General features: G+C 42.7%; 1 pseudogene; it reads left to right on the top strand.

Annotated features, from left to right (window-relative positions):
• The first annotated feature begins 262 nt into the window (after nt 1–262).
• LOC143038980 (uncharacterized) overlaps nt 263–10,000 on the top strand; it is a 21,827-nt pseudogene continuing 12,089 nt past the window's right edge.

Raw genomic sequence — 10,000 nt, 5'->3', positions numbered from 1 at the left:
CTGGATGGAAAGTACGGTGGTGCTCGCAGTACCCAGTTCGAATCCTGCCCAGGGCCGAAATTATTTTGGTATCGCTGTGCTTCGGGTCGTTACTCTGACTCTCGAGGGCGGGGAATTGTGTGTGTGTGTGTGTGTGAAATGTTATTACATTATCCATAGATCGGTCATACGATCTCTGAGCTCTCTTCCGGGAGGGAAATAGCTGTCGATCACGAGTCCAACACGTGATCCAAAGACCAAGGTGAATACACACACACACACACACACACACACACACACACACACACACACACACACACACACACACACACACACACACACACGTGAGGTGACAGTGGTGGTGGACGGACGTGGCAGGTCTGTGACCTCCTGTCTCAGGTGCAACGGGGCGCTTTGTAGCTGCCTGGGTCAGCTTGTTGACCCTTCTCCTGGTATTTATTTTTCTCCTAGTTTATACGCGGTAACAATGTGCGGACCAGTATTGCCATACAACCCCCCTCGTCAGAGATACCGACCCAGTGAACTTTACGCGTTAAAACGAGGGTGTGGTTATCCTCCGAGTTCAGTGATTCAGCGCCTGAAAGACATGAAACTCTTCCGAAGTCGTGGCCGACGAGGTGGTAGAAAAATTACACGAATAGTGCCTGTGATTACAACCACAACAAGTGCAAAAAACAGAAAAAAGGTTAAGCCGAGATCTCGCATTCACAGTGAAGTGCCACGCGTTTGGTACAGCCTACCCTCCCTCCTGCTGTCTAACGTTACCTCCTTAACCAACAAAATGGAGGAAGTGATCGAAACAGTACGTTCTACAGGATGTGACATGATGGCAATTACTGAAGCGTGGCAAATTGTGCCTGAAATGTGTAATATTGAAAACTTTGTACTATTTCACCACCTCAGAGTGAACCGTGTTGGTGGTGGTGTAGCATTGTTCTGTCGTGCGGACCTCAACCCTTCACACCTCAGGGTTGATATTCCCGAGGGAGTTGAGGTTCTGTGGGTGAGGATTAACCCCCGCCTTCACCCCCGCCACACCGCGTCCATTATTATGTGTGTGGTCTATCATCCTCCACGTGCACACACCGCCGCTCTCCTCACTTATCACATTATTGAGACCGCTGACTCGACTCCCTACGATTGAAATACCCTGCTGCAAAGCTGGTCATTTGTGGGGACTTTAATCGGCTAGACACAAGTGAGATTCTACATCAATTAAGTCTTACTCAGGTGGTGAACTTCCCCACCCACAAGCAAACTACTCTCGACCTTATCATGACCGACATGGCTCAACAGTACTCCCCTCCCAGACCTCTCCCCCCCCATCGGCAGGAGTACCCACATCACCATCCAGTGGTCGCCAGCACCCAGCAATGCCATCCGTAGAACTAAGGTCACTCGACACCACCGCCCCATGCCTGACTCGGCCATGAGGGAGTTTGGGAGGTGGATAGTGGAGTATCCCTGGACGGAGGTTCTGGAAGCCGAGGACGTGGAAACCAAGTGGAAAAACTACTCAACAACCACTACTGAAGCTTTCCACTTTTTTTTCCCGGTCAAGGACTTCTCCGTGAACCGATCAGACGCCCCCTGGATGACCCCCCGTATTAAGCGTCTAATTAAACAACGCAACAAGGCATATTACACTGATCGACCCCTCTTCAGATCCCTCAGAAATAAAGTCATCAAGGAGATAAGTATTGCAAAGTCTTCGTACTACCCTAATAAAATAGAACACCTCAAAACACAAAATAACAGTCAGTGGTTTAGTAAGATCAAAGCTCTCTGCGGGCTACAAAAAAATCAAGCCTCTCACCTGCCCTGCGCTTCACACTTACCACCTGACTTAGCTGCTCAAGAGATTAACACTCACTTCGCCTCTATCTGCCAGACCTTACCCCCCCTTAACTTCTCCGGCCTACCTGCCTACCTCCCCTCTCCCTCACCCCCTGCCCCTGTCCAGAAAGCTGACGTTGCCACTAAACTAAGTAAATTAAAGTATAACAGATCTACAACACCTTCTGATCTACCTATCAAAATCTACAAAGAATTTGCCCCAGAACTTGCCCTCCCACTTTCCTCCATAATTAATGCTTCACTGAGTCAAAACTCCTGCCCCAGTGATTGGAAAATTTCATATATCACTCCCATCCCCAAATGTCCGAACCCACAGTCACTAAGTGACCTTAGACCTATTGCTATTACCCCAATCCCAAGCCTTATATGTGAGGGTTTTGTTTTTAACTCAGTATACAACAAAATTAAAGATCAAATCGATATAAAACAGTATGGCAACATGAAATCCTCCTCCACAACTCACTATCTTGTTAATCTTCTGGACTTCTTGCACAGCCACTTAGACAAGCGCAATACTTCTCTAGCCTTGACCTTTATAGACTTTAAGAAAGCGTTTGACCTTGTTGACCATAACATCATCATCTCCAAAGCCATACAACTGGGGATCCAACCACACTTGGTAGCATGGCTAGCCGACTTCCTGACCGGACGTCAACAGGTAGTGAGGTACCAGGGAACGACATCCTCCCTCCACCCTCTAACCTGTGGGGTCCCCCAAGGGACCAAGATGGGACCACTGTGCTTCCTCATCCTCATAAATGACGCATTAATGGACACCCAACATATATGGAAATACGTCGATGACTGTACAGTTGGCATTCCCATCAACACCAGGCAGCCTGACTTTTCTCCACTACAAAACATCCTAGACAACCTCAAAACGTGGACTGAGAGCAGGAATGTGACAGTTAACCACAACAAGACCGTGGTCATGCATGTTTGTACATCCAAACAGGCGGTGGCACCACCTCAACTGTCATTAGGAACCCATTCCCTTCAAGTGGTCCAGTCCGCCAAGCTACTAGGCATCACAATAGACGACCACCTTAACTGGAACCAGCACATCAACAACATCATCAGGACAGCCTCTTACAAACTCTTCATGCTGCGCAGATTGAAGTCCCTTGGTACCCCATCACCAGATCTAAAGGGAGTCTACACCACCTTCGTACTCCCCACCCTCATGTACGCCTCCCCAGCCTGGTCATCATCACTTAACATCACACAGAGGAGCAAATTAGAGAAAGTGCAAAAAAGAGCGTGCAGAATTATCTTGGGTAATCAGTATGAGGGCGCCGAACACGCCCTCACCACCCTCAGCTTGCCAAGATTGTCCGACAAACACAGTGAGGCACTGAATAAGTTTGGACAGGACCTAATGCTACACCCACGTCACCGTCACTTCCTCCCACCTCCCACCACACCCACCCGCCATGCAACTCGGCATTCAAACAAAATCAAGCCCATCAGAGCGCCGAGAACTGACCGATACAAGAACAGTGCCATTCCATCCATTGTCCGCACAATAAACTCATCATAAATTTTAGACTAAGCATATCACTCTAATAATTACTATATTACTCATAAAAGTGCCCAATTGTATTATTGTCAGTGTATCACTGCTATCTCAATAAACCTATCATCATTATTATTATTATTATTATTACACACACACACACACACACATGCATATATATATATATATATATATATATATATATGTATATATATATATATATATATGTATATTATATATATGTACATATATATATATATATGTGTGTATATATATATATATACATATATATATATATATATATGTATACAAATATATAAATATATATCAATATATTTATATATATATATATATATATATATATATATGTGTGTGTGTGTGTGTGTGTGTGTGTGTGTGTGTGTGTGTGTGTGTGTGTGTGTGTGTGTGTGTGTGTGTGTGTATGTGTGTGTGTGTGTACAACACTGAATTGGTCCCAGTGATTAGAGATACATTTTTATCAACGCAAACTTTTGTGTATGTGTATGAACTCGAGCATACAGATATAGAAAAAACTTGCGCTGAACTTATATCTCTCTTGATGGTGTATTGGTCTAGTCACTCGGCACTGGTAACGTTCTCGCCGCATAGGTTCGAGTTCTCGGGTTTACCGCGTTACAATTTCTGTATGCGCCAAGATGGCTTAGAACTAAAGAGCATTGTGGTTCATAAAAATGTATCTCTAATCACTGGTACCCATTCAGGGTTGTACAAATACTTTCCCGCGTTCGTACACTTACAAATGTACTATCATAGTGGAGATGGGTTGAACGCAAACTTTCGTGTATGTGTATGAACTCGAGCATACAGATATATAAGAAAACTTGCGCTGAACTTATATTTCTCTTGATGGTGTATTGGTCTGGTCAGTCGGCACTGGTAACGTTCTCGTCGCATAGGTTTGAGTCTTCGGGCGTACCACGTTACAATTTCTGCACGCGCCAAGATGGCTTAGAATTAAAGTGCATTATGGTTGATAAAAATGTATCTCTAATTACTGGAACCCATTCAGTGTTGTACAAATACTTTCCCGCATTCGTATACTTACCAATGTATCATAGTGGAGATGGATTGAACGCAAACTTTCGTGTATGTGTATGAACTCGAGCATACAGATATATAAGAAAACTTGCGCTGAACTTATATCTCTCTTGATGGTGTATTGGTCTAGTCAGTCGGCACTGGTAACGTTCTCGCCGCATAGGTTTGAGTTCTCGGGCGTACCACGTTACAATTTCTGCATGCGCCTAGATGGATTAGAATTAAAGTGCATTGTGGTTGATAAAAATGTATCTCTAATCACTGGGACCCATTCAATGTTCTACAAATACTTTTCCGAGTTCGTATACATACCAATGTACTACCATAGTGGAGATGGGTTGAACGCAAACTTTCGTATATGTGTATGAACTCGAGCATACAGATATATAAGAAAACTTGCGCTGAACTTATATCTCTCTTGATGGTGTATTGGTCTAGTCACTCGGCACTGGTAACGTTCTCGCCGCATAGGTTCGATTCCTTGGGCGTACCACGTTACAATTTCTGCATCCGCCTAGATGGCTTAGAATTAAAGTGCATTGTGGTTGATAAAAATGTATCTCTAATCACTGGGACCCATTCAGGGTTGTACAAATACTTTCCCGCGTTCGTATACATACCAATGTAGTATCGTAGTGGAGATGGGTTGAACGCAAACTTTCGTGTATGTGTATGGACTCGAGCATACAGATATATAAGAAAACTTGCGCTGAACTTATATCTCTCTTGATGGTGTATTGGTCTATTCGCTCGGCACTGGTAACGTTCTCGCCGCATAGGTTCGATTCCTTGGGCGTACCACGTTACAATTTCTGCATGCGTCAAGATGGCTTAGAATAAAAGTGCATTGGGGTTGATAAAAATGTATCTTTAATCACTGGGACCTATTCAGGGTTGTACAAATAATTTCCCGCGTTCGTATACTTACCAATGTACTATCATAGTGGAGATGGGTTGAACGCAAACTTTCGTGTATATGTATGAACTCGAGCATACAGATATATAAGAAAACTTGTGCTGAACTTTTATCTCTCTTGATAATGTATTGGTCTAGTCACTCGGCACTGGTAATATTCTCGCCACATAGGTTCGAGCTCTCGGGCGTACCACGTTACAATTTTTGCATCCACCTAGATGGCTTAGAATTAAAGTGTATTGTGGTTGATAAAAATATATATATGATATATATATATATATATATATATATATATGTATATATATATATGTATATATATATATGTATATATATATATGTATATATATATGTATATATATATATATATATATATATATATGTGTGTGTGTGTGTGTGTGTGTGTGTGTGTGTGTGTGTGTGTGTGTGTGTGTGTGTGTGTGTGTGTGTGTGTGTGTGTGTGTGTGTGTGTGTGTGTGTGTGTGTGTGTGTGTGTGTGTGCAACAGTAATCACATAAAACACGTGAATAAAGATATTTTGCTTGAAACCACGAGGAAATCAAAGATCGGAATACTAAACGTTTTCGTCTATTTAAGACATTTTTAAAGTACATAGTATCACAACAAAGTACAGCTTGAATACAATAGTGTAAAGAACAGGAGAGGTCACTCAACATAAATATATAATAAAATAAATACACAATTTCCTCGTGGTTTCAAACAAAATATATATGTATATATATATATATATATATATGTATATATATACATATATATATACATATATATATGTATATGTATAAATATATATATGTATACGTATATACTGTATATACACATGAATATATATATATATATATATATATATATGTATATATAAATGTATATATATATATACACACACATATCTATATGTATATATATATATATATACACATACATACATACATACATACATATACCAAGGGTTTTCCCCCTTACAAGGGGGGTAGCCAAAAAGAAAAAGGCATAAAATCATTCCCACCCATTCCATCCCTGAATTCACTCCACACCCCTCCACCCTCCCTCTTATCTTATCTAAGGGGACGTCCTAGGATGAGGTGGATGGATGGGGTGAAGGGGGCTTTGGGGAAGAGGGGAATGTCTGTTGAGGAAGGACGGGAGAGGACAGAAGACAGGGGTGAATGGAGAATGGTTGTATATGGATGATGTTGTGATTGCATGAGGTGGAATGGGCGGGTGGATGGGGGGTGAGGTAGTATGTGTGAGCAAAATTTGACGCAGCCCTAAGGGAAATATATATATATGTATATATATATATATATATATATATATATGTATGTATATATATATATATATATATATATATAAATATATATATATAACTCATTAGTTCGTCCACATTTAGAATATGCTGTTTCCGAATGGTCACCTAATCTCATTAATGACATTGGCAGATTAGAAAAAGTACAACGGCGAGCCACAAAACTGATTCCAAATATAAAAAATAAATCATACGAAAATCGACTATAATATATGAATTTGTTTTCCCTAAAATAGCGTAAACTCAGAGGTGACTTGATACAGGTCTTTAAGGATCTAAAGGAAATTGATAACATCAGAAGAGACAAAATTTTTACATAGAATGAGAATCCGACAAGAAATAATGGTTTTATATATATATATATATATATATATATATATATATATATACATATATATATATATATATATAACGTAGGAACCACTGTTGGAGTAGAAAAGACTGGAAACGGGCAATCTATATATTTCGATTGCAAACTGCAATCCTCTTCAGTAGATACAAATAAGAGAGAGCGTGCTGTTTAAGTAGCACCCTTAACAAAAGAAAGGGGAACATGGGAAGATGTCTCTACTCTCGGCTCACTCCGTATGTGAGGTCAGGAGGCAAATGAGCTTTCAAAAGGTTGGAGATGAAGAGTCCGGAAATTATGTCCGGGGACCATTGCCCCTTTGAAATATTCATGTTGGGCTGATATTCAATGATCGTAGATTCTACCATTTTTCTCCTGAACTCACATCTGGATTTATAAATAAGCTCAGCTTTGTCCCAATCTAAACAATGTTTAAATTGCTTAACATGTTGGAACACAGCTGAGCTCTCTTGTGCATATTTAATGGAACGTTTATGTTCAATCATCCTGGTATTCAAATCCCTTCCAGTCTGTCCGATGTAAACTAAGTCACAACTTTTACATGGAATCGAATAAACCCCTTGGCTCTGCTCTTCTTTTAACCTTTGGTGGACATTTACCACCTTTTTATTAATGGTGTTAGGGCAATAATTAATCAAATTTAATTTGTCTTTGGGAAAAAAACTTGGTCGAGGGAATGAATGATTCAGAAAAGGGAACGATTAAAGAGCTCTTGCCCAATGAAAAATTAGAGGAAGTGGGGGTGGTGTTGAAAAAATTGGATCTCGCTCGGCTGAGGGCTTTGACCAAGAACCAATCCGGGTAAGCTAAATTACTAAGTTGAGATTTTATAATATTTAATTCTCCTTCAAGAAACTGGGGGCTGCAAATTCTAAGAGCTCGAAGGAATAAACCTGAAGCGACGCTACTTTTTACTTTGTCTGGGTGACTGCTTACCCGGATTGGTTCTGGGTGACTGCTTACCCGGATTGGTTCTTGGTCAAAGCCCTCAGCCGAGCGAGATCCAATTTTTTCAACACCACCCCCACTTCCTCTAATTTTTCATTGAATATCAGCCCAACATGAATATTTCAAAGGGGCAATGGTCCCCGGACATAATGTCCGGACTCTTCATCTCCAACCTTTTGACAGCTCATTTGCCTCCTGACCTCACATACGGAGTGAGCCGAGGGTAGAGACATCTTCCCATGTTCCCCTTTCTTTTGTTAAGGGTGCTACTTAAACAGCACGCTCTCTCTTATTTGTATCTACTGAAGAGGATTGCAGTTTGCAATCGAAATATATAGATTGCCCGTTTCCAGTCTTTTCTACTCCAACAGTGGTTCCTACGTTATTGACAAATGTGCGATTACATTTTTCACCTGTAATATATATATATATATATATATATATATATATATATATATATATATATATATATATATGTGTGTGTGTGTGTGTGTGTGTGTGTGTGTGTGTGTGTGTGTGTGTGTGTGTGTGTGTGTGTGTGTGTGTGTGTCTATGTGTCTGTGTGTCTGTGTGTGTACGAAAAAGATGGAGTCCGGGAACCATGATAGGTGGAAACGTAGAAAACACCAGACTCAGAAGTAGGTAATTTATTCCCGACGTTTCGAGTCCTGTCCGGGACTCGTCGTCAGGGGATACAATGGGATACAGAGTTCACATGATCTTAATATACTAGTAGCTACGCCCGCCCGGGGGGGGGGGACGCGGTAACCTGCCAGAGGGGGGGAGAGAAGGTAGAGCGCTGTGACCTGGGTCAAGCAAGAGTGTGTGGTGGCGGAGGGACGGGGGGGAGGGGAGGGGGAGAGAGAGAAGGTGGGAAAAACCACTATTACCTCCCGTCGTAGTCCGTGGTACCTCTCCACCTGTTCCTTGCTCCTGCGTATATGGTGTTGAGTGTTATGGACCTGTTTATGCTGTCTTCGTTAGTGGTCCACGCTTCTAAGAACAGTCTGCTTCCTTTCTTTTTGTCACTGTATAGAACCTTAGCACCCTGCCAGTCGAACTCGTGCTTATGATGTTCAGTGTGTTTGTACACTGCCGAACCCTGGTCCTTTCTGTTTACTGCCCTTTGGTGTTCCTGTAGTCTGGTACAAGCCTGCTTTCCTGTTTCCCCCACATAGCTCGCTGTGCAATCAGAGCAGCTGATGCTGTACACCGCCCCGGGCTGGTTCAATTTGCTCACCTTATCTTTGACTCGGGTGAGAGCTCCACGTAGTGTGTTACTGGGTCTGTGCGCGATGGCCACTCCATTCTTATTCAAAAGCCTCGCTGCGACCTCCGAAACTTTTCTCACGTAGGGGACCGATATCCTGGTTGTGGCTGTTTGTGTCTCACCCCGGTCTGTTTCTCTTCTCTGCGGTACCGTCCACCTTTTCACCACTTGATTCGGGTAGCCATTAGCTCGGAATACACTCCTCAACCTGCTTCTTTCCTCTTTTAGCGATGTCTCCGTGGAGCAGACCCTCTCCGCCCTGTTCTACAACGTTTTTACCACGCTCTTCTTGTGGCTGATCGGGTGATCACTACCGAAATCCAGCAATCAGTCGGTATGCATTACCTTCCTGTACACGCTGGTGACCAAATTATCACCCACGCGTTTCATCAATACGTCCAGGAACGGTAGCTCGCCTTCTGCTTCCTTCTCCATCTCGAATTGGATAGCCTCATGCTTCCCATTGAGATGTTCTAGAAACCCATCCACATCTCTGGCCTTCAGGATTGCGAACCCGTCGTCCACATACCGCGTCTACAGCTTCAATGATGATGGGGGGTAAAAGTGGCTTTCCCCACCTTCTCTCTCTCCCCCCGTCCCTCCGCCACCACACACTCTCGCTTGACCCAGGTCACAGCGCCTACCTTCCTTCCCCCCCCCCTTTGGCAGGTTACCGCGTCCCCCCCCCCCCGGCGGGCGTAGCTACTGGTATATTAACCCAT

The sequence above is a fragment of the Oratosquilla oratoria genome, chromosome 25 (assembly GCF_046742065.1).
Source record: "Oratosquilla oratoria isolate Oo_2021 chromosome 25, ASM4674206v1, whole genome shotgun sequence".
Lineage (NCBI taxonomy): Eukaryota > Metazoa > Arthropoda > Malacostraca > Stomatopoda > Squillidae > Oratosquilla > Oratosquilla oratoria.
The sequence above is the reverse complement of the archived record's forward strand: the minus strand, read 5'-3'. Positions and strand labels throughout refer to the sequence as shown.